The 23490-nt window shown below is 47.5% G+C and overlaps 1 long non-coding RNA gene across 1 annotated transcript in view; it reads right to left on the reverse strand.

Annotated features, from left to right (window-relative positions):
- The window catches only part of LOC119802683, a 51802-nt gene extending 29915 nt beyond the window's left edge, over positions 1–21887 (reverse strand). The window contains exon 1 of the long non-coding RNA XR_005283490.1: positions 21759–21887. This is a non-coding gene — a long non-coding RNA (uncharacterized LOC119802683). The remainder of the gene's footprint in view (positions 1–21758) is intronic.
- Positions 21888–23490: the final 1603 nt, after the last annotated feature.

The following is a 23490-nucleotide window of genomic DNA, read 5'->3' on the forward strand; positions in this document are numbered from 1 at the left end:
ATGATGCTCAAGTTGCTCTCTACCTAGATCTCCCCACACCAGGGATGAAAGAGAGAGACACACGGAGACAGAGACAGAGACAGAGACAGAAACGGACAGGAAGAATCTACAGGCCAGAGTTGGCCTTTTATCACCTAGTCTTCAGAGTAGGGCAATGCCACCCTCAGAAATTAGCGGTCGGCACTTAAGGGGTGGATTATCAGAGAATCAACAGAAACAACTTAAAAACTAAGAAGGAAGATGGAATAAAAAAGATAAAATGTTAACATTTTCTCTATTTATGCTCCTTATTTTTGCTAATTATAATCAGCATGTGTTGTTTTGAAACTCGATTTTCTCTCAATAGACAATATACATCATTCTATGTTTAGCTCAGGATGAGAAATAGTTAGACTTGTGTCAAGGGCAAATCTGACCTCTCTCAATCCTTCTTAGAAAAACAAAACTGGAAAGCATCAGTCCCTCTTGAAAATGCTGACGATCTTTCCCCCAAGAGATGCTATTTTCTGTTCATATGGCAGCATACTGCATGAATGCAGAATTCTAGGAGGTTTGGGTACTTGAGTGACTCAAAGATAATAAGGAAAAATTAAGATGACATAGAACCTTAATTTATTTCTTCTGGGGATGCAGTGTGCACAGCACCTATATAAGGCAGAAGACAATTAATGGAAGTTGGTTCTTTCCTTCTACTACGTGGGTTCCAGGGATTGAACTCGGCTTGTCTAGCAAGTGCTTTATCCTCCAAGCCACCTCAGCAGACCACAGAAATTTAATAGCATTGGAGAATCTAGGAACTTCTATAAAAATATACTTCCCAATGAATTTTAATTCTCCAATTTATTCAACTTTCGGTGGTTTGACTCTATTTTGATCTGCTGAACTGTCTAGTAGATTCAGATTTTTCACCATTGTCCTTCACCTTCTATAATGAATTCTGAAGCGGAAATTCCATCTGTCACTTTAGAGGATACAGCGTCTCATCTCCGAACCGAAATCAAGTTCAACAACCGAAGCACCACTTCATCATCAGCAACGTGGAAAGCTGCAAATCAGTTAAACTCCCCTTGCATTCAGAAGAACCTGGGAATTGCACCTACAATGGGTTTACAAGAGGGGTTGGTGGTCTGTGGTTCTCAGAAGCGTACAGGGGTCAGCGACACTGACTCTTTTGGTCTTCCCTGTGACTCAGACCCCCCCCACACACACACATTCTTCATCTGTCCCCGCTCACTGCCGCTCTGCTGCCACACCAACACTGAAGTATCCCTCGTTGCGTTATTTAAACCGAAGAAGAAAACCACATGCAGGTTTCTGAAGAGCTGCATGTGGCTAAGGAAGCTGCTGGGTTGGAACGTGGCCCTGTAATCCTCTCATAGGGGTGGAGAGGAAACAAATCCAGAGAGGGCTCCAAATGCCACCGATGCCCCTTCCAGCTAAATTTTGCATTTCGTTTTCTCCCTTTAAAATCTCTACTGGCTACACATCTGAGAAGGCTTAAGAGCATAATTTATTCCATATAAGGCTCCCAGTAATTTATGCTCCGTAAATTGGCAACATAGGAAGAGTATTTTTTTCATTGACTACCTTGGAAGATTATTAAAGGCGGCCTTGCGCAAGTAAAGACTGCTCGATCAGCCATACTATTCACATAAGGAAATTGCCTGGCACCTTAGATTTTAAATGGAAACCGTTTTTAACTTTAGAATTCATAAGTTGATAATGCCATTTTTTAACAATTGTCACTTCATGCACAAGCTTTCTCTACGTTGTCTAGCTCAGGGATGGACTTCATCTTACCCAGACAGAGTAAATACAAGAAAATCTTCTCTCTATAGCTCACTCTATTTCTGTATTTTTTTTCAATTTCAGATTTATGCCAAGATAATAGCTCAGTGCCCTGCGATGCTTGCTTTCTGACAGGTAAATATTAACTATTTGTTCTCAGCTCTGCCTTTCTCAGCAAGAGATGGAATTAGTACCAGCTACTTCGTTGTTTTGCCTTTGGATGAAAACCAGATTGGATCTATATGTACAAGGTCAAACCCATGCTTGCAAAGTAGGAACTAGGCTCCATTATTTAAACAGAAAATCCCAAGCCTTTAGATATTCATAGTTTATACTCAATGATTAATGCATCTTTTGAATTTCCCTCCCGAGTTTTTTGCATCCAGGAAATATAATCAAAGATCAAAGAATATAATTTGCAATTATTCAATAACAAAGCCATGGCACTTCCTTCCCTGATGTTTATTATGTTAGGACTCCTTGCACTGAGAATACCAGACAGACAAATTTGTTGAAAAAAAAAATGTTTGGATTCTTAGTAGTAGGCATTTGCGTGAGAGGAGATTTCTGCAAGTTGGTAGGGGGAAAAAGCTGTTCTGGCTACCGTGCTTACCAGCTTTGCGGGACTATAATAAATACCTGAGATAATCAGCTTATAAAGAGAAAAGGTTAATTGTGTTCACAGTTTTGAAGGTTCTGGTCTATCGGTGGAAGGCAGTACCCCAGCGTGGGAGAGTATCAGCAGAGCATATCCAAAGGCTGGGAAGGAACATACCTGGGAGGAGGATTGAGGCCAGCATCCCACTAGTGGGTATTCCACAGTGATGTCAGTCTTTCTGCTTTATACTAAATCTCATTTCTTAAAGATTCTACTATTGCAACAGGAGGTGAGGGACTTTGGAGCAAAGTTAAGATACAACAACAGTAAAGCTCACATCAGAATCCTAAAAGTAAAACCAGCCTGTGCGGAGCAGTCAGAACATGAGAGAGTTGAAACAGGATCTTCTGGGTGCGTATCTGTGTCATCTACTTCCACTTGAATCTCCTGAAACAGGCTGTAGACCCACAGTGTAATGCTGACAGCCAAAGTTTGATTCTGTCCGGAGAGGGCTTGGAAGTCTCACAATTTTGCCTCTCTTTGAGTCATGTGACAGTTGCTAGGTATTTGCACATTTCCTCAATTGTCCAGATACCAAGACACAGGCAAATATCCGAGAGATGATGATTAGGGCTAAGACAGCCTTCTCAACTCAAAGCAAACAAAAGCCAGAAACGTCTCTATTGAAAACTTCAACGGTTCCCTAGAGCTGTGAACACCAGAAGGCATACGATCCAAAAATGTGTTTTTCCTCACTCATGAAGCCCTTTGAGATCTGAATTCTTAAAAGATAATTCCCATGAGAGATGGGGGCAGAATCAGGAAATTTTAAAGGAGGAATGTGTCTAGAAAAGAATAAGAAGATGTCTTGCCACTAAGCCAGTGGGAATTTGAAATTACTCCAAGCCAGCCAGCCAGGAGAGTGGCTCAAACATAAGGTAGAATTCAGAGGGAGCTGATCATGTTTTGATTTAATTTAATGCTCTTCTCCATGCTTGGTTCTGAGCTCTAATTGATGCCTGTGTTGAAACATGTTAACATAGGGCAGTGGTATAGGAGGAAGGCATTAAAGTCTCTTAGGTGTGTGGATCTTTCCCTGCATGAATCTTGTCCTCTTCCCAAGACACTTGCCATATGACATTCTTAGCTCTTAAGAGTCCGGGTTATTGCCATTTTCTAGGCCATTCCAAGTTATAAGGAAGCTAGGTGGCATGAGAGAGAGAGAGAGAGAGAAAGAGAGACAGAGAGAGAGAGAGAGCTCGCCTTCACTCATTCTTTAGCTGAGCTCAGAAAGTATCTTCAGAGTTGCCAATACTATACATGATGTAATAAATATAAACACAAAGGTCAGGTTTTAGTTCTGTGGGATTTTGCAGTGTCTCTGAGTTATACAACTACCAGTGTAGGGAACATGGTTGAGCACTAACATCAAGCTGTGACTCAAGCAACAAATAATAAAGCATTTATTGGAAGACTCCTGAACGGTGTTTTTTACACTTAAGTTTCTTGAAAGTGAGTGTCCAAGGTCAAGGCTGAGAGTGCAGTTCAATGTCTACACCCAGACTCTTCCATTTCCCCATGCCGGCCCCGCCATAAATAATAAACCATTTGACAATGACTATTTTATGCAATCCTAATTAAACATCCCAAATGGCAAACATAAAAAGATGTTCAGATGCTCCCACCATCATTACATAAATTAAAAACCTATATTCTTCAACATGCATCATTCATTCATTCATTCAGAATATACTGAGCTTTAATTACGAGCCTGGCACAATGCCAGGAGCTGGAAACATACGTGAAGTCAGCCAGCCTCCCAGCCTCCAAGGAGCTTCCAGCCCTGGGGGAAAGACCCATTGAGAACGAACCAAAACAGTGTGTTTCATCTGTTCTGGTGGAGGCACAGGCTCTGAAGAGGAAGCCAGAGGTACCAACATTTTTGGCACCTGTGCAAAGTTAGCAAACCATTCTGGCAGAATTCTTTTGGGATGCCGTTCCTCCTGTACTACCTTCCTCTGCTGCTTCGACAACCGTACCTAGTTGGAAGTGTTCTCTCTGCCTTGATCTCACGTATGAATGTCCAGGACACAAGGAACTGAATTGATTCCATCTAAATTCGACTAGAATAGAAACTTCATCTTCTAGGTTATGATTTTAATTCTCCCCCGCTCATAAAATGACACAGAGAGAACACGCTGTGATTCAGAACTGTGTGAAAATTTGCAGATGCTGTATGCAAATTCCAGTGATCTAAAGAGCAATGATTTTGACCACCCCCCAACGGAAGTAGAACTTGGCTGGCCCCTGCTTTTGCTCTGTGCTTCCCAGCAGCAGGGCTTTTTCCGGCATCCTGGACTCCATTCACAACTTCTGAGTCTCATGTCAAAGCCACCTCTATTGTGCAGCTTGTCTACAGATAGCTGTCCTTCTAAAGTTCTTGCCATTAGTTACCAGAGTGCCTGTTTTCTTGCATCACGATGGACATCTCTTGCCTATTCAAGAAATACATAAATGTGTAAGTGAGCACTTTCGCATGAAAAGAACTAAGATAATCATTCTTTCGGTGATACTAGATTGACCTTGAGTGTGTCACTTTATTCTTTGGAACTTCTCTGTTCATGCTTAAGGTCTTGATTGTAAAGATGATGGCATATAGCTAAAAATCAACCTCTTGAACATTTTGGCCCTCCTGAAATTACTATGAACAGATAATGGAAGCAGATTAAGAGCAAGATGTGGAGAGACGATGTTTGGTACTTGTTCCTCCACCAGCACACAGGAACTGGTAACAGAAATGGCCATTTCTGTGGGCTACTCTAAGAGCACATGTACGGTTCTGTGCAGAATGTGACAGTTGCTTAGGAAAAATATTATTCTCGTTGTATTACCTTCAGCATTGTGCCCACCCTCACTAAGCATGTGCTATGGTAGACCAGATGTTCTGGTGTTGTAGATAACATTGCCTTCATGTCTTCCAGCCTGTATTTAATTGGCCACTGGTAACACATTGCATAGTTGCCCATATTACAGGTTTCCTTCTTTCTTCCCCATTCTCTTACGAATGTAAGGTTCTTCTGATGTGCGCTCGCAAAGGAATCAGTCATAGGCTCCTTGAAAAACATCACAGCCCCTAGTTCATCTCTGAAACATGAAAAAGACTGGAATCACAGTGGCCCAGCCCTGGGGCCAGTAAGCTTTGTCATAGAGGGGTCTCCACTGGCCACCTGTCTGCTACTTTACAGTTGAGCAGTCAAGATGCCGAAGACCTTGCTAGGCTCCCTGCAGCATAGCACACATCTCTAGATATGGGCACTGCTCTGCCCCCAGAGAGATTCCCATAGCATCTAAGAGGACTTAATTATCTCCTGAACCAATCTGAGAGTAAAGTAGAGTTGGCTGTTGGCAGGGTCAGTACAGCTGTATCTGAGGTAAGCTTCATTCTAGTTGGCTTAGCTTGATATAGGATTGTTTAGCTCCCTATGCCCATTTTCCTAATAATAATGATGAGAGAGAAAGAGAGAGAGAGAGAGAGAGAGAGAGAGAGAGAGAGAGAGAGAAAGAGAGAGAGAGAGAGAATAGACAGTTTAGGACTTTTGGGTGTTGTGGGGCTGTGAATAAATAGTGCATTTAGGCTGAAGCTATAGCATAATAGAAGAGCACTTGGCATGCACACATCAAACTCTGAGTTTGATTCCTAGTACTGGGAGGATGGAGAAAACATCATTTGGGTCTGTGGGTATAGCTCAGGTGACAGAGTGCTTGTCTGACAAGCCTTGGGTTTGAGTCCCCTCTATGCCAATGCATGGTGTACAGTCAGGCTTGGTGGTGCATGCTGGTAATCCCAGGACTTAAGAGGTAGAGGCAAAGAAGGTTAGAAATTCAAGGTTATCACCAGTTTGCATAGCAAGTTTCAAACCAGCCTAGGCTACTTAAGACACAATCTCACACAAAACAAAAAGGGGCGTGGAAAGAAGGAAAAGGAAGGAGGAGGAGAAAGAGAAGGAGCTTAGTTCCATGGGACTCAGAACTTAGAACTCTTTTCAGGTCTCCTCCTTTCTCTTTTCTTCTTTGTCTTTCCAGAAACCCGTTTGGGGCACCGTGGTTTTTTATCACGAAGGTTCCACTCTAGGGAATAATGTAAGAACTGCCGCAGCCAAGTCTGGAGATGCGGATGTCAGAACTGCACGAATATGGCTTCTGTCAGGATCAGTGGCCAGGCAGACATAGACCAGGGCAGTGAAACCAGAGCCAGAGGCAAAACCTCCCTCCTATCCTTGAACCGGATGTCTTGGAGCCCTGCCAAGAGGATTTTTCTCTGGGTCCTTGGGTGCTCTGGAGCCCTTTCTCCCTTGAGTGCCCCACTCCCTGCTCTTGCAAGGAAACCTAGAAAGGCAGGTGCGGCCCTGCCAGGTCTTGAGGATGCTGAGGAAGGTCAAATCAAGTGGTCTTGGACCACCTGCTGAAGGAAGGTAGGACCTGTGCTGTTTCCTGGCGGTTTGTCATCAAAATTCATCCTTGACCCCAGCTCCCAGGTCAACTCCAAGTCAGAGCTCTCGTTTTCCAGTCTTGCAGGCATCCCAGCATTCCCACTTCCATCTCATCCACTTCTCCTCCTCTGGAGTCTGAAGCCGTGGTGACAGCCAGGACACACAGGAAGATACAGAGGAAGGTAGATACAAACGAAGCTAGCACCTGGGTGGACGGGTGGAGCGATGGGGGAGCACATCGATTCTCATACTTCTCCCCCACGGCAGCTCCAATCCCGCCTCCCCCACCCCGAGTACTTCCAAGACAGAGGCCCTTCCCCCACACCTAACCAGGTGTTTGTGAAGGGGTAAAGCCAAGATGACTAAGCCGGTTTGTACCCTACTAGGTTCTTTGGTTAGCCCCAGCCACAGTCTGAACGCTCTCCCAGGGAGCCTTGCAGGATCCACTTGTTGCCTTTTCCTCGGAGCCTATCAAAATTGGCAGTAAGGTGGACAGATAGATGTACCTGCAGCTATGAAGCCAGTGACCCAAAGACTACACTAAAGGCTGGAGGATTCTGACTGTCCGCAAAAGGGGGAAAAAAAAACCCTAAGATTTGCTTTGTACCCAAGAAACTACACTGCGCGGCGGGGGTGGGGGGGGGGGAACACTGCGCGGCGGGGGGGGCGGATCATGAAGACTAAAAGTGGCGGAGGGGGAGGGGAGTTGGTCCTCCTCATCAGAGGGCAGGCAGAGAGCGGCTGGTATGAGGAGGAGTGTGGAAGACGAAGGATGGCAAAGTGGCAAGCGGAGTCTGGGAGGTGGATCTAGCAAGGGAAGTGGTGGAGGGCACTAGATGAAGCAAATAATTCAACTGGGGGGGGGCAGGGGTGGAGTGTGTGTGGGTCTCTAGCCCCTAACCTTGTGGCAGCCAACCTGATTTCCTGGGGTCACCAGCGGACGAAAAGGGCAGGATGGTGTAGTGCTTTGCAGCAGACAGCTCCGGAGTTCTAATTAAACGGAGATGTGAAGGTAAAAGCCTAGGCGATGTGGGACTCCTATCAAAATAATAATTTTTCTCGGTGTCTGCCATTCCACATCTCACGTCTGCCACTTCTACAGTTTAACTTTGGACCCTAGTTCGAGAGGGCCTCCCACACTCCTGGGAGCTCCTGGAGTATCAACAAGAGCAGGGACACTCGGGGCTCGGCACGAATTCTCCTGGGATCAGCTTCCGGATTTTCCGTGCTGGGTCGGCCAAGCGGTGCCCCAGCCTGGTGGGGAAGCTCTGCCTGGAGTGTGGTCTGCGACACAGGCAGGGACACAGGCAGCCTCAGGTCGCAAACACAACTTTTTTGAAACGCATTGCTGTCCCCCTGAAAGGTGTTATAACAGCAATTCAATTACAGTAAATGGCGCGCATCGTCCGCACAGCTGGGAAGTCGGGAACTGACTGCGACTAAATCCAGCTAGACACGTCACCCCTTACACACACACACACACACACACACACACACACACACACACGCACGCACGCACGCACGCACTCACGCACGCAGGCACGCACGCACGCACCAACCCATCTCCTGACTCCTCCGGTTCTGTCCTTTTATTTTCCACGCGATTGCAAACGCAGCTAGGCCACAGGTTAATTAACCCCAAAGCGCTTAGTCTATCTGGACAAGACGTGCTGAGAATTAGCACGAAGTCCTAAAATTTGGACCTGGAAATAGAAAGATTTCCAAAAGTTTCCCCCATTTTCTTCCTTGCCTCTGAGGGGCAGAAGAATTTTTAGTCTCGTCTGTGACAAAGTTGCCCGTGGAGCTGGTCTGAACTCATTCACCTGGCGGTTTGAGAACTGAAGTAATGGAGTCTCCTATCGGGAACGGTATCCTCTACCCAGCGAGCATGGTCTGTAGGGCGGCTATGTTTCCAGATCTAGATTACACTGCCAATTACAGACACCCTGAACACTTACAAGAGTCAAGGCTCATGCTGCCCGTGCTAAATTTTCAGCAGCCTCCATGAAATGAGTATCAACAAAAAATGAAGCAGAGGAAGAGGGGGCTGGGGCTGGAGAAGAGAGACCTGCTCGGGTCAGCCACAGCAAACTTTTAAGTAAAATGTAAAATTGGTGATTTTTTTCCTTTGAAATGATGATAGTTTGAAAGAGGATTTTTTTTTTGTGGGCGTCATACCCACTCACCCACCCACCAATAAATAAATAAATAAAATGAATAAATTAATAAAAGAACAAGAAGAAAGGGGTTGCCTGGAGTTTTGGTTTCTTTATACATTTTTGTTTTAATATAACGTTTCAGTAATGTCAAGATGATGGGGGGGGGGGTCCTAGCATGATGCCCCCCCACACTTGTCGGGACATTCCAATGCCTGCGGTGGCAGAAGCTTTCCTGAGCGAGGCATAGTGGAGCTTCAAATGGTTTGGGAAAATTTTCTTCTCAAGCAACACGCTGTTGTAGCCGGCCAAGGATTTCAGTGTTTGCCTTTCGGGAGGGCACCTGTTTGGTTGAGACCAGGCCGCAAAGCTTTATTTAGTTCTCCACTTGGGCCAACTCGGGTCCTGCTGTGGGCTGCGCCCTTCTCTGGCAGCCAGCTTATCGAGAGGGTGAGCAGGATCTGATCGAGGTCTCTTGATCTAAAGCCACTGGACAGAGCAATGTCAAGGAAAAGTCTGAGAGTTTGAGTCTGTAAAGGGCCTGGAGTTCGAAGCTCTGCTCTGCCTTCATTCTGCCCCAGAGGCAACAAGGGAACCCAGGCCTGCGTACTGTGAAAGGCGAAAGGCGTTTGAGCTGCTTTCGGCTTTGTTTGCTTTAAAATCTAGCTACAGTGTTTCACCCTAATCTCAGAGAAGCCTCTGACTTACACTGTGTAGTATCCTTCTCTAAACTCCTGTTTGTTTGTTTGTTTGTTCTTTTTTTTTTTTTAAGAGAGAGAGAAACGGTGGGGAAAGGGTTACCCCAGCTGGAGATGGTTTAAAAAAAAGAAAAAGAAAGAATTGTTTAACTATCGGAAGAGGTCGCGGGCTGCCTGTGATCTGGGGTTGCTGCCCTCCAGGGTCTTTGCCCCTGGAGAGCTTGGTTATGAAGTTCCCGAGGGGACGTTCTGCGCCAGTCCTTGGCAGGTCCAGGTCGCCAAGGATCTCATCCCTAACCCCCTAGAACCCCCTAGCCGTCCTCTTTTGTAAATAAAGTTAGTAGCCTACCAGCTCTACATTAAGATGTTTTGTTGTTGTTTTTTTAAGAAGAGTAAAGCTAGCTTTAAACACCGTAGAAGTTGCCTCGAAGACCTCCTCATGCTGCCTGGAATCTCTCTTTCAGGAGACCTCTGGGGCTCTGGGCCAGCTTGCGACTGCAGAACCCGATGCGAATCCCAGCTGGAACTGTCTCTTCCCTAGCTAGGGAGCGACACCGGCTAGGATCGCTCAGGAGTCCCCCTTCCTGCTCTCCCCATTCCCTCCAGTTCTTGCCTCAGGTCCATTTTCTCTCTCTAGCACTCAGTCAAAAGTCCCTTCCAATTCAGGGCGCAAAATCCTTCTTTCCCAGCGGGAGAAGGAAGGAGGGAAGGGCTGGGAGCTTCAGAGGTAGCCAGCCCTACTCAGCACTACACCCCTCCCGTTCTTTGCATCTCTCTTCAAGTGTTGTACCGAAGTGCTTGAGCTTCTCTCAATCCCTCTACTGTGGATTTGATGACCCGAGGAGTAGCAGCAGCTCCCACTGTTATTCGACCTCTGCCTTCAAATTTTCCAAAATAGGAAGTTCCCTGCTTCAAATGGACAGCTTGAGTGCCTCTGGTGGGCCCTGGATGTGGGTTGCAGCCAGGGGCCAAGTTCTCTTCTGCTTAGCACACGGGGGCCGGGAGAGGGGGAGCGGGGTTGGGTTGACCAGCTTGCCAATCCCCTCATTGTTTAACCTCTGCACCCCAACCCTGAAGTGTCTACCTTGACCAGGACAAGATTCGAATCTTCTTTTTTTTTTTTTTTTTTTTTTTTTTTTTTTTTTTTTTTTTTTTTTTTTTTTTTTTTTTTCTTTTTTTGGTTTTTCGAGACAGGGTTTCTCTGCAGCTTTTTTAGAGCCTGTCCTGGAACTAGCTCTTGTAGACCAGGCTGGCCTCGAACTCACAGAGATCCGCCTGCCTCTGCCTCCCGAGTGCTGGGATTAAAGGCGTGCGCCACCACCGCCCAGCTAAGATTCGAATCTTCAAAGTGAATCTAGAAAGCCTACCAGAGCAATTCCTACACTTTTCTTCCTTTGCCTAACTATGAAACAATTACATTATTAATGGCTTGAGTCCATAGTTGAGAAACAAGAGACCTTGATTATTCTATTGGGTTGTTCTCTTCCACACTTCTCAACACTTAATATATGCACTGCAGGGGCACCCTCAGAAATCTCACTTATGATGGTCTTGGTTTGGGGTTTTAAAGACAACTCTAACTCACACCATTTCCAAAAATACCCTGATGTTTTCTCTGAGATAGCCAGGGAAAGGTAAAACAATCAAAGCAATGTTGAATTGGCTGCTTTTTTTTTTTTCTGCTCCGAAAGTTTGCTCAGTCGTACACAATTCTTTCTTCTGGTTCTCATTTTTGCTTCTCTGCGGTTGTTTTTGTTCCCGAGGCAATGTCTTCACTGCTCCCCTGACTGTCTACCCGGCCCTTTTGCTTCTTATTTCAGAGTTTCTTAGATTATTCTATTCTCGTATAATTCTTCTCATCAGATTCTTCTGTTTTCCCTCTGGTGGACCAATCACAGGGACAACTGTTTTATTTGAACCAGGAAGTGCTGATAGCTTGGGGAGAGGGGATAAAATTCAAGTGAGCATTTACCCCCTGGGAAAAAAAAATCAGGTAGTCAAGCCAATCTTTTAGGGATTGAAGGATGTGTGTGTGTGTGTGTGTGTGTGTATGTGAGAGAGAGAGAGAGAGAGAGAGAGAGAGAGAGAGAGAGAGTGTGTGTGTTTAAGTGTATATCTATGCAATAATGCTCACAGATGTGACTATGTATGGAGTTGACAATGTTGATAAGCTGTCTGGTATCAACATGAATATTAGTCTTAGAGTGTAAACTGAATGAGAAATCATCCCAGTGTGGGGAAATGAGAAGCAACCCTAAGCATTTAGGAGTTAGTCATTAATTATTACAAAGTTCTTTTGAGCTCCCTTCATTTGCTAGAAATGAGCCATCAGCTCACCTCTCTCTCTCTCTCTCTCTCTCTCTCTCTCTCTCTCTCTCTCTCTCTCTCTCTCTCTCTCTCTCTCTCTTTCTGGAAATAAGAACCTAAATTCTTTTTGGCTAAAAGGACTGAGACTAGGGTGCAGTTTTGTCTTTCTTTTCTGACTACTCTGTCATCCACAGAATCACAATCATGTCAGGATATCTGTCTAGAAAAAAGAGAGGGAGAGGGAGATGGAGAGAGATGGGGGAAGGAGGGAGGGAGGATGCTAGTGAGAAAAACCCTATAGCCATGGCCATCTTTGCATCAAAATTTTCCAGACCTCTATTTTTTACTGTGATCCCCCTGATCTGAGTTTGAAACGCGAGCGCAGCGAAGCCCCTAAGCCTTCAATCCTGTGAAATTTTCAAAAGATCTCTAGAAGCAATCTCAGGCTGCCTGACCCCTGACAGGCACCGATCTCTTTATTCCTCCGGCTGCCAGCACTTCATTTGTTGGAATATCTTTCAGATTTGCACCTCCAGATGACAAACCTGAGTGTTTATTATGTGAACATGAATCGGAAATCTCCAAGCCCGTACAAAAGCACCATCTTAAACATAATATTTAATTTCTCAGCCTAAGTGCCAGCTTCTTTATTTGCTTTTCATTAGCTTAAATATTTTTCCAGGTCTCCCCATGTGTCACTTTGATATTTAGATGATTCTCTTTTTTAATCATCATTTTCTCCTTGGGAAAAAAAAATCTTCTGTCTCCAGTGTCTGCCTTGCTTGTACAACATCACAGTGCTGCGGTCAGCCAGGATGCACGGCCTGACATCTAGCCCTGAGAAGGGAGCTGCATCTCCAAGTAGGGTGGGGGCCACTTCCACACGGGGGGGGGGGGGGGAGCTTTTTTTTTAACCAACACTCAGTGCTGGCAGTGAACCTCCAGTTCATTCCACTTTATTTTCCTCCTGGCCTTTTAGATTCCTTTTATTATTATTTAAAACAAAACAAAACCTCAGGTGGCTTGAGAAAGTGCAGGGAAAACCTTCCTTGCTCCAAGCACGCCCAGCTTGGTGCCAATGCCTCCTTGAGTACATCGCCTTAAAATTTACTGTCTAAATCCCTGACTCCGGCCTTGGGCATTCATTTCTGCCCTGCTATTCTTTGGGGTTAGAGGGCACTGTAGGTTGGGAGAGGGCAGGGGAGGTGATGGACACATTTCCTGAGATAGAAGAGTTATATTTAAATGCCCTCTGCCAAATAAATATTCCACCCACAAAGCATTGAGGTGGAGACATTGGCCACCCTTTTCCTAGTTTCAGAGATCAACAGGTCACCCTGGTGAATGAGTTGAGATCTAGGTGAGACCCTGGTGAGATTGCATGGATGCATACCCTAGGAGATGAGTCACCAATATGAAGCAGTCCCAGGTCCAGCGAAGGTGGGCTGACACCCCTCCTATGTGTTTAGATGCCATGTTGCTATGATTAACTTATTAAACCTCCTCGTAATTATTTTAATTTGACAGGAAAAAAATACTTTGGGCTGAGACAGGACGTGTTTGTATTTACCCCCCCCCCCCCACACACACACACACACACACACACACACACACACACACACACACACGCATAAAACCTGTGTTAAAACAAATGTTACTTTTCTCTCTCTGTACATAGGCCCTCCCTTTTTGAAATAGACCAGAGGAACTGCCATTAGATCGAATGGCAAGTCTTTATGGAAAGTGTTTTGCATAATTACATACCAAAGCCAGAACAGTCACCTCCACATTTTATGGGTCACAAACCATCAACAATTGCCACATTATTGTCCACGAAACCTTCGTCCCTTCATTGATGGAGCAGACTCCACTGCCTAATCTAGAACGGGAAAGGATGAAAATTTCTTCTAATAAGAACCCAAGGAGATTATGTCTTCAGTGATGCCGTGTTTACACATAGTTATAAAGTTCAGAGAACCGAAGGGGAGAGGAAAGCCCTGATCTATCTAATATAGATAGTGCATCCAAAGAAGAGTCTGGGTACCTCTCCTCTTTCAGTTTCGACCCCTTTTCTACCTTTGTGATGCTGTAATTAAGATATTCTTATTGAGACAGACAGCTTCGCCGGTAACTGAATAATATTAGCCCCTTTGATGTCAAACTTTTGACAGTTATCACACCAGCACTGGGCAATTTAGCACAAATGCCCTTCTTAAGAAAAAGAAAGAAAGAAAAAGAAAAGAAAGAAACCCCCAATGTCTTTGAAGAAATCTAATAAGTGTGATCTTTATCACCAAATGATTTAAATCGCCACCGACAGGCTGCCCAGCTATGAATTACATTCAGTTATACATAATAAAGCTGAATTTGGGTTTTAGTTCATTGATGCAGCACTCGGGAGGAAGGCTCCCATACACATTTCCCCTCGTCCGAATCCCGAAGTAGTTGCTCAGAGCAAGAGAAAGCACCCAGGATTTACCAGGCCAGGGTACGAAAGCGGCTGGGGTGGAAGCTAGTGAGAGCAGAGCCCCAGTGCCCTTTCCTCAGCTCCGGGGGAGTGGGGCAGGACCAGACACCCAGTCTCGGGATGAAATGTCGTTGTTGCTTTCCCAGCTTTGTCGCCAAATTTGGGACTTGCCAGATGGCTAGATTATCTTCGCGTCTGTTATAAGTGTGTGTGTGTGTGTGTGTGTGTGTGTGTGTGTGTGTGTGTGTACGGATGCGGGGTATTGAACAGAGAGTTAAGACAGGAAAGTCCAGAGACTACTCTGGCTCCTTTAAAATGCTCGCTTGTTCGCTCTCAACCGACTCTGGGTTCTGCAACCGCTTGGACCCTCGTCGGAGCCTTGGCATCTTGGAGCGGCCTCACCGCAGGCACAAACAACACCAGCGCCACCCGGGTCCCTCGGTGTCGACCAGTACCCAGATGCAAAGAGCAACGCGTTGCGGGGTGGGAAAGAGGAGTAGGGTGGCTATTAGGAAAGGTGGCAAAGAGGACCGGTTGGGAGGGGTGAGACAGGGACGTTGACACCTGGAAGGCTTTGTCCTTGCGAGAGACACCTGTCAATCTCCGCTGAGGGGTCCTGGGGCCAGGGGCGGCAGAGGCCGCCTTTCTCCTTGGTGATGTCATCTCGGAGTCTCTTCCCTGAGGAGGGTGGGAATGGCTCCGAGGGGCACAGAGCCCAGAGGTCTTAGAAAAGCGTGGGGAGGAAAAGAGAAAATAAACAGAAGTAGCTCTTGCGGCTGGCAATTTACATGGAAATCAATAATCCAACTTTAATGTTATTTTTAATCTTGCCTGACCGTCTCGCCTTTTCACTGGGGGAGGAGGGATAGGGTTACTGCAGCCCATCTTTCAACCCACACAATCGCTGGGGAAGTCTTGTTATCTCAAATCCCGACGTAACCGACCCTTCCCCCAGATCCAGCCCCCCTCTTTTTCTGCCGGTTTTTCCGAACGCAGCCTTCAGGCTTGAGAAGGAAACACTTGGGGATGAGTTTTGAAAGTCTTCCGATACTGCACAGGGTGAAGGGGGAGTTAATTAACGCCAGGCTGGCTCAGCGAGTGGGAGAGGGAGCCTCGGCGTGGGTGGGCGGGCCAGGTCGAAAGCAGAGGTGCGCGCCGTGCGGGAGGCGCGGGATCTGGAGGCCCAGGCTTGCAGGCCCTTGCTAGCAGGAGGTGATCGGAGGTGGCTCGGGCAGGGGACGTTGAGATGTCCCCAAGGAGTCTCTCGGTTAATCCTGGGGAATTCTGATCTCCCACCTACTGAGCCCCCACTCCCAACCCACCGTGTGCTACAGAACTCTCATTCTTTTCGGCCGGAGCTAATTAGCAGCCTGCCAGCGGCCTGATTTATGGAAACGCTCGGGCGGGCGGAGACGCACCGCTAGCGGAGCTCTGGCTGCCTCCAGGCGGAGCGGAGGAGGAGTCTCCACCGACTCCACCGACCTCCTCTGACAACGAATTCCCCTCCTCTCTGCGGGAGGGAGGGGGAATGGAAGTTGCAGTTTCTCTGCTTCGACCTGGCTGGTTCCGGAGCCTCCCCTAGCACTGGCCACCTTAGCCTAGGGCGCAGGGACGTCTAGGCTTCTGCGGGAAAGACCGAGATTGTGGCCCAGCAGTAGTTTTTTCTTTTAGGTGTTGCGCCTGCCAGGCTTCAGTTCCAAGCTACCTGGGAGGGTAGGCTGGAAGCAGATAGAGACTGAGCCTTCCAAGCCTGGGTTGAGCCTCTGTCTGATGTCCCCAGTGAAGGAACGTCAGGTGTGAAGGCTTTGGAGTTGTGGCAGGAGGCTCAAATCAGATCTCTAGGGGGTAGGGGTAAATGGATGCCCGCAGAGGGCCAGACCCAAAAGCTCAGGTGTCTGGATCTTCCTGAAGGGCGTGATCCTTTCCACTTTCTAGTTGTTTCTTTTAGGTCCTCCAATGAGATACTCTCTTCCGTCCAAGCGAGTGTCTAGAGTGTCCAGAGAAAGGCCACTACTAGAACCAACCACTTAGCCAGGCATTTACCCGTAGGCACAGCACAGTCTGACGGCTGCACTTCCAGGGATGTTGCCGGTGACCCCTTTCGCCTTGCACCCCAATAATGAAGGTGGAGAGGAAAGTGACCGAGAAGGTCAGAGAGAAATCTCAGCATGGACCTGTTGCTAGCGTTCAGGCAGCCCTTCTGTTCTTCAGGACGGTAGCACTGGTTGCCAGTGTTTCTCCAAGAGGCACCGGAGGTCCAAGACCGTGAGAATATCTGTGCCCTCCGAAGTATTTGGAGGAGAAAAGACAAGCAAACCCAGAGGCCAGAAGCTAGGGCAGCCTCTCTGACTCAGGGATGAAGTAGAACCCGGGTCAGCACGGTGGAAAGCGTGGATAGGGTAGAAGTCCCTGGCAAGAAGACGGACTTCCTGAAGCTCAATTCTCTCTCAACCCAACACCCCAGGCCTTCTGTGGCTGAAATGGAAGCTGTGGAGAACTGCTATCTTTAAGAGCTAATGCAAACTTGATTGTAAAACACCACATCGTTTTGTTTTGCCGTTTACAGAAGTCAGAATGAGGAACCTTCATGGCTCTCCTCAAACCTGCAGACACCTGTCATCTACCTGTAGTTCCGCAGGTACCCCCCCCCCTTTTCTTGTGAAGACCACAAGCCGAAAAAATTTACTTGTAAGCGGCGCGTGTGGGCACACACACACACACACACACACACACACACACACAGAGAGAGAGAGAGAGAGAGAGAGAGAGAGAGAGAGAGAGAGAGGACAACAACCCACAACCACCATTTCCAAAGGGAGTCTTCCAAACCCTGACAGACAGAGCTGGACGAGAGGTCCCCTCTACACTGTGACATTCAGTCCCTTGAGGGATGGCCTCTCTGAATTCCCCGCAGTCCTAAAGCTTACCATCTGCCTGGCCTGGGCACATAACAGTAGCCAAATCCACCACTGGTATGCAAGAATGAGAGGAGGAGACACAGGCTGACCAACATGTCCCCCTTTGGATCTTTCTGATGCTTGGCACCCCCCCCACACACACACACTCTCCAATGTCATTTTTCAGACCTCACTAAGCCCACTTGCTGACAAGTCAACCCGGGCACAGCAAATGCTGGGAGATAGGTGCCCAAATAACATTCCCCATTTGTCTTTTTCAAAGTTGATTTATAGCAATCGACAGGTTAAAGGCTCATCTGACTTCATTATTTTTAAAAGCTGTCTATTTCACAACTGCCACCTTTCATCACTTAGCACAAATAAATACTTGAAGAAATGAATTGGAAGAGACTTTCCGATCATGCTTATAATTCTTGGTCGCCAGTTAACATTCCTAATGACCTGACCCTCTGAGTTGCTGTAGACTCCTAAACTTGGTTTCAACATCCCACCATTTCTACTTTTAAAAAACTTCAAGGGAAACGGGTGAGATGGGGGTTAGCCCGAGCACCGCTAGGCTACAAGCTTGCAACCCAGTAAGCAGAGAGCAAAGTTTCCCCGGCAGCCTGAAGGCTACAGTACCGAAAGAGAAAGAGCACAGAGGAAGGGGCGCCTCATGAGTCAGGGGACCCGGTAGAACCAGAAGCTAAAAAGAGGGCCTCAGACCAAGAGAACAAATTCTGCACGTGTGTTGGTCCTGTTGCAAAACCACGGCGACGCTCTCATAGTACAGAACTGTTTGCTCAGAAAGATTACCGCCACTGTTATTTCTAACATAGTTTCCAAAAGGGTCTAGGTGACAAAGGGACATTTTCTCTCCCTCCTCTTTAACTTGGAGCTGATGAGCCTGAGCCCCCGGGAAATGCAAAGGCGACTTGGAAACGAAACAGCGTGGACTGAAATCCATGCAATAAATCGAAATTGTTTCTTCAATTTTACTGCTATTTATTCGGCATTCAAACGCTCTCTCTCTTTCTCTGTCTCTCTCTCTCTCTCTCTCTCTCTCTCTCTCTCTCTCTCTCTCTTTCTCTCTTCCTCCCTCCCTCACCAATGAGGGTGCAAATATAACGAAAGAAAATACACAAAACTAAAAAAAAAAAAAAAAAAAGGAGCGAGAGAGAAGGGAAGAAAATGCCAATCAAGAGAAAAAGGGAAACCAGAAGGAAAAAAAAGACCTATTTTGGGAGACAAAATGGGGTGCATCAGATCTCCCCCTTTATTCTTATTCCTCCTCCTCCTCCTGCTCTTTCTTCCTCTTCTTCTTTTGACTGGGGTCGGGGCTGAGGCCAAAGAATTAACTAGAGCGGGATATGTGAAACCTCTGTGAGTTTTAGGCAGCCAGCCTCAGTTGGGAAGGGTGACAGGGCGGGACCGGGCCGAGGTCCCTCTGCAGCATCTCCGACCCACTAAAGTCCCACCAAGAGTTAGAACTTTGCAGATTCCAAAAAAGACCCAACGTAGAGCAAGCCCTGGCGGGGGGTTGGCCACACTGTTGCCACCACCTTGTCCCAAGTAGTGACCTCGGGTCTTTTTTTTACCCTTGTAGGCCACTAGGCCTGGGAAGGTCTGAGGACCCTTGGACTCTGCATCGAAGGTTAAGGAACTCTACGTTTACAGCGCTCGGGGACTGAGGCTTTCCAGAGCAAAGGCTGCGCTGCCCGGCTGCGGAAACCCGGGCGCTGTGCAGTGCCCTGGAGCGCCACCTCGCTTCGGAAACTGGAATAACGCGGCTAAGCCTTCCACTCTCCCGCAACCTAACTTGATCTTCACCGGTTCTATTTCCTTTATTAACATCTCCAAAGAAGCCTAAACGCCTAGGCCTCCTTCCCCACTGGCAAAAATAAATAATAATAAAAAAAAATTATCCGTGACCCACAGAGCTCAAAGTAACTGCACAATGGAAGAAAACTACAGAAGCACAATTTCACTAAACAAGGGTAGTCACCTAAGCTGTTAAACTGCTTTCGGAGGAAAGAGAAAATGAATTAGACACGTTGTCAGGAGGCCACCAGTTCGGGCTGCGCTATGTTTTGAGTCATTCGGCTGTGGCCAATGCAAATGTCTCCCACGAAGCGGGTGCCTCTGAAGTTAGAACCTCCCAGTTATGATTTTCACAGAAATCCATTCATTGTGACCCGTGGGGTATCAGAGAGAGAGAGAGAGGCTTTGCCAGACCACTGGCTGCCCCATTGGAGCCTGGCTCCTCAGCCTTACAAAAAAAGGGGGGGGGGATCCTCAGCGTGTCCACCTTTCAACCAACGAAAGCAGCAGCTGCCAGAAATTATGAGTTACAAAGCATTGCTCCTCCAACGTGCAACTTGCTATTTGCCTTCTTTCAACCAGTTGGTCAATTAAGATCTTTATCCACCTTAAATATATCCACTGGACTAGACTATAAAATATATAAAAAAATAAACTCACTGATACACTATGGTCAGTCTTTGTTTCATTTTTCTTTCCCTGCCAGAGCCAAGTGTGATAAGAAACAACCTATTTTCCACTTCGAACCTAGTTTTGAATGTGGAGCATCTTGCTTATGGCCCAGTGAAGAGCTGTGTGGTTCATTTCATTTGTTTTGAAAGGGACATGGAACTTCCATTTAACGTAGTTTTTACTTATTTGTTTAACCCCTCTCTGCCCTTCCTCTCTCTCTCTCTCTCTCTCTCTCTCCTCTTCCTCTCGTCTACTCATCACGTCGCTCTGCGCGCTCCCGTCTCGTCCTACTATCTCTCTCTCTCTCTCTCTCTGTTGTGTGTGTGTGTGTGTGTGTGTCACTCTCACACACTCTATGTGTGTGTTCAGGATATTCAATAGATTAAATGGGTAAAATGATGGCTACCCTGGGGACAGTGGACAGAGGAAGAGCATGAGAAAAAGACGGTGGTGGCGTCTAAGCCCCTGTATTTTTCTGCTTGAACAAAGCAAACTTAGAGACCCTTTTAGGAAACTTTGCACTTCTCGTGGAGTTGGTAGGGAGGTCCCTGGGCAGTCAGGCAGGAGATGGAGAGAGTGTTGTGCCTCTCGGCTCCACAAGGCAGATTAGCCAGCTCTCAGGGCTTCCACTCAGAAATTATAGGGCTGAGCCAGGAAAATAGCCAGTTTAGTTTTCTGGCTGGCTTGTCCCTTTTTCACTAGGTTACGACAGGTTCCTGAGAGGCCATACTAGAGAGAGGTCTCAGATTCCTAGCAGGACTTAAGGAGCAGCGTCCCTCAGAGGGGTGGCCAGCTGCAGAGAGGGGTGGCCAGGTTCTTGGGAGTTCCAGGCTCTGAGGTGAGAATGCCAACTTGTGCAGAAAATGACAACTCCAGAGAGGACCCTAGCTTCCACTGAGGGGTGGCAGTACTGAAGCAGAGACAAAACAGAAGGAAGTCACGGAGCAGACCGCACTTCAAACTTCGGGCCTTCCGTTTGGAGGAGGTTCTAAATTGGAGACTTTTACTTCTCCCTCTTTCTCTCCGTTTCTTTCTCGTCCACCCCCATTCATATTTTCTAAGATTCCCCCCCCCCAAAATAAAACCACTCACCCCGCCAGACACACAGAATAGAGCCTGAGGATGAAAAATTACTTTCTTGCTATTACCCTTCCTACCGCAAGATGCGGTGCAAGAGTTAGTGTTACAATTATGGCACAATGTTTCACCGACGCAAAACATGCAGCCAGAGGGTGTTGCTAATGACTCCTGGACTAGAGCGAGCCAGCGACTGGGAGAAGGGGAGGGAGAGACAGAACTACGCAGGAGAGGGACATTTTTCATTAAAAACCCGGGTAGGGGAGAATCAGGACTAATAATCTCGTCAGTATTTCCGATTTCAAGGTTCTCTCTGCTTAAACGTGTGAGCTAGAGAGAATCCAGCCTCCTTTTAAGCACCACTTTTTGCCATATTAATAACAATTATGTTTACAGTTACGTTGCGTGAAGAGCTCTCCTTTGGGAAGGATCAAACACTAGAAATCGCTTAATACTAGATTCAAAGCTACTCCAGCACTCAGGCCCTTTGAAGGCTGTGGGGGCCTGGTCATCGTTAACTGAGGGGTCTAAGCAACGCAGGGCGGCCAAAGAAACTCAAGCCTCGCTCCCCTATTAGGGCACACAAATGGACAAACGCTTGTGATGAAGTGGTGGGAACCAGAATGACCCAACCAGGCTATGGAGCAGCCTGCAGGTGCAGCGGCCAGCGGTTGGCTACCCGGCCTGTGCTAGATCTTGAGAAAATGTCCCCACCGGCCTCGGAACTCCCCTGTGCCCTCCCTTGGGACCAGCTATTTGGGGGTGCATGAGGTTTCGAGGTTCCTACCGTGGCCCAGGCTGGTCCCACCGCCCTGCAGTCTGCTTCTGCACCCCAGGGCACACGAGGAGGGCATCCCTTTGGGCTGCGGCCCTTTGAACCAGGGAGCCCTTGGCTCCCTCCCGGACCCGGACGCGCGGAGCTCGCTGGAGGCCCGGCAGCGGAGCTGAGTGTGGGTGGCGGGTGGGGTTGAAGGGGAGTGGGGGAGGCGGGAGGGGACAGAGGGGCGGAGGCAGGAGCGGGGCGTTAAGCCTGGAAGCTTGGCTGTTTACCCAAACGATTTTCTTTTCAGGCCGGAGACGCCAATGAGACAAGATCAAACTGCCCTCCAAGCAGTGCGTGTGGGGCGGCGTGAGTGTGTGTCCCCTTTGCCAGAGGGGCTTTGTGAATGGGGCCTCCAGCACTCTGGCTTGGAGGGATGAGAGGCGACCCGGCCACCAGCGCCTCCTCCCGGGGGCTGGGAAAAGCCTGGTGTGTAGCATGCCTCAGTACAGGGAAGGGCAGCCGGGCAAACGGTAGTCCAAAGAGACCGAGCAAAGAGAACTGCAGCGGCACGCTCTAGAGAGCTAAGGCCTTAAAGATCTAGACGGGTCTAGGAGCATCATACAAATTCCATCCTTCTTCCGACGCGTTGATTTTCGATCCATCTAAAGCCTACATCCAGCTCTTTGGGCCATCGGTTTGTTTCTTCCTGACTGCCTGACTCCAGATCTATTGCCTGAAAATTAGGGCAAGGTTTTAACGATTAAGTTACAACGCAGGCTGGGAAGTGCCTAAGCCTGGGTCCTTTGCACCACAAAATAGAGATCAATGGGGCAAAGATTGTCTGTATTAACAAAATTTGTGATTTTTTAAAGGAACCTAAGCCCAAGAATATTCATTAACAGGGCAAAAAGTAAGAGAGAGAGGCAAGAGGGAAGGAGGGTGTGAACTTGGTTAAGTTCGAGCTACAGCGCAGATGGCACCTGTCCTCCTGGATGTAGCTCCTGCAGCTGCCCCAGGAGCCACAGGAGTTGAAAGGTCGTTTGAAATAATAATGGCATTCTATGTTTGACAATAAAAAGAATGGTAAGTCAGGGATTTTATGTTTGTTTCTTGAGATCGGACTATAATTAAAATGTGGTAACATAGACGTTGTGCCTGTATCTTCTATTTCCCATAGTTTATTCTCCAGTAGGGCCCACTGTAAGCTTACCTAAGGAATCTGAAAGAAAACAACTTCATTCCAATGTTCCTAAGGTCTCGGTCTCTATTACTCCTCAATGACCCCATCCTTGCCCCTCCCATTCTTTGCCACTTGTCCTTTGGATTAGGGAGGTTAGACTGGGACCTAGGTTCTGGTTCTTCTCATACAGGCACTCCACAAGAGTGGCACTTCCACTCCCACTCCCATTGGAGCAGGCGTTCCATTGCCCCATTTCCAAGAGTTCTTATTTACCTAAAACTCTCCTTCCCTGGAGCTGACCCAAGGAGGGCACCTTGGGGACCTGCTGAGACTTGCTTCAGGCTCCTGTGACCTCCACTGTGGTGGCCCAGGTTGGCACCAACATACTCAGAAAGAGCCTACAGGCCTCTACCTTCCTGCCAGAACCTCTCTGGTGGAGTCTGCCAAGTCTAGGACTGAAGGACCATGGACCCTGATGCCTCCTCCCCTAAGACAGATTAAAGACAGGCCTGAGGACTTGTCTGAATGCTGGCTGGGCTGCCATGGGTGTAGGCCAGTGGGGGCTATTTACAAAGG

The sequence above is a fragment of the Arvicola amphibius genome, chromosome 12, assembly GCF_903992535.2.
Source record: "Arvicola amphibius chromosome 12, mArvAmp1.2, whole genome shotgun sequence".
NCBI lineage: Eukaryota > Metazoa > Chordata > Mammalia > Rodentia > Cricetidae > Arvicola > Arvicola amphibius.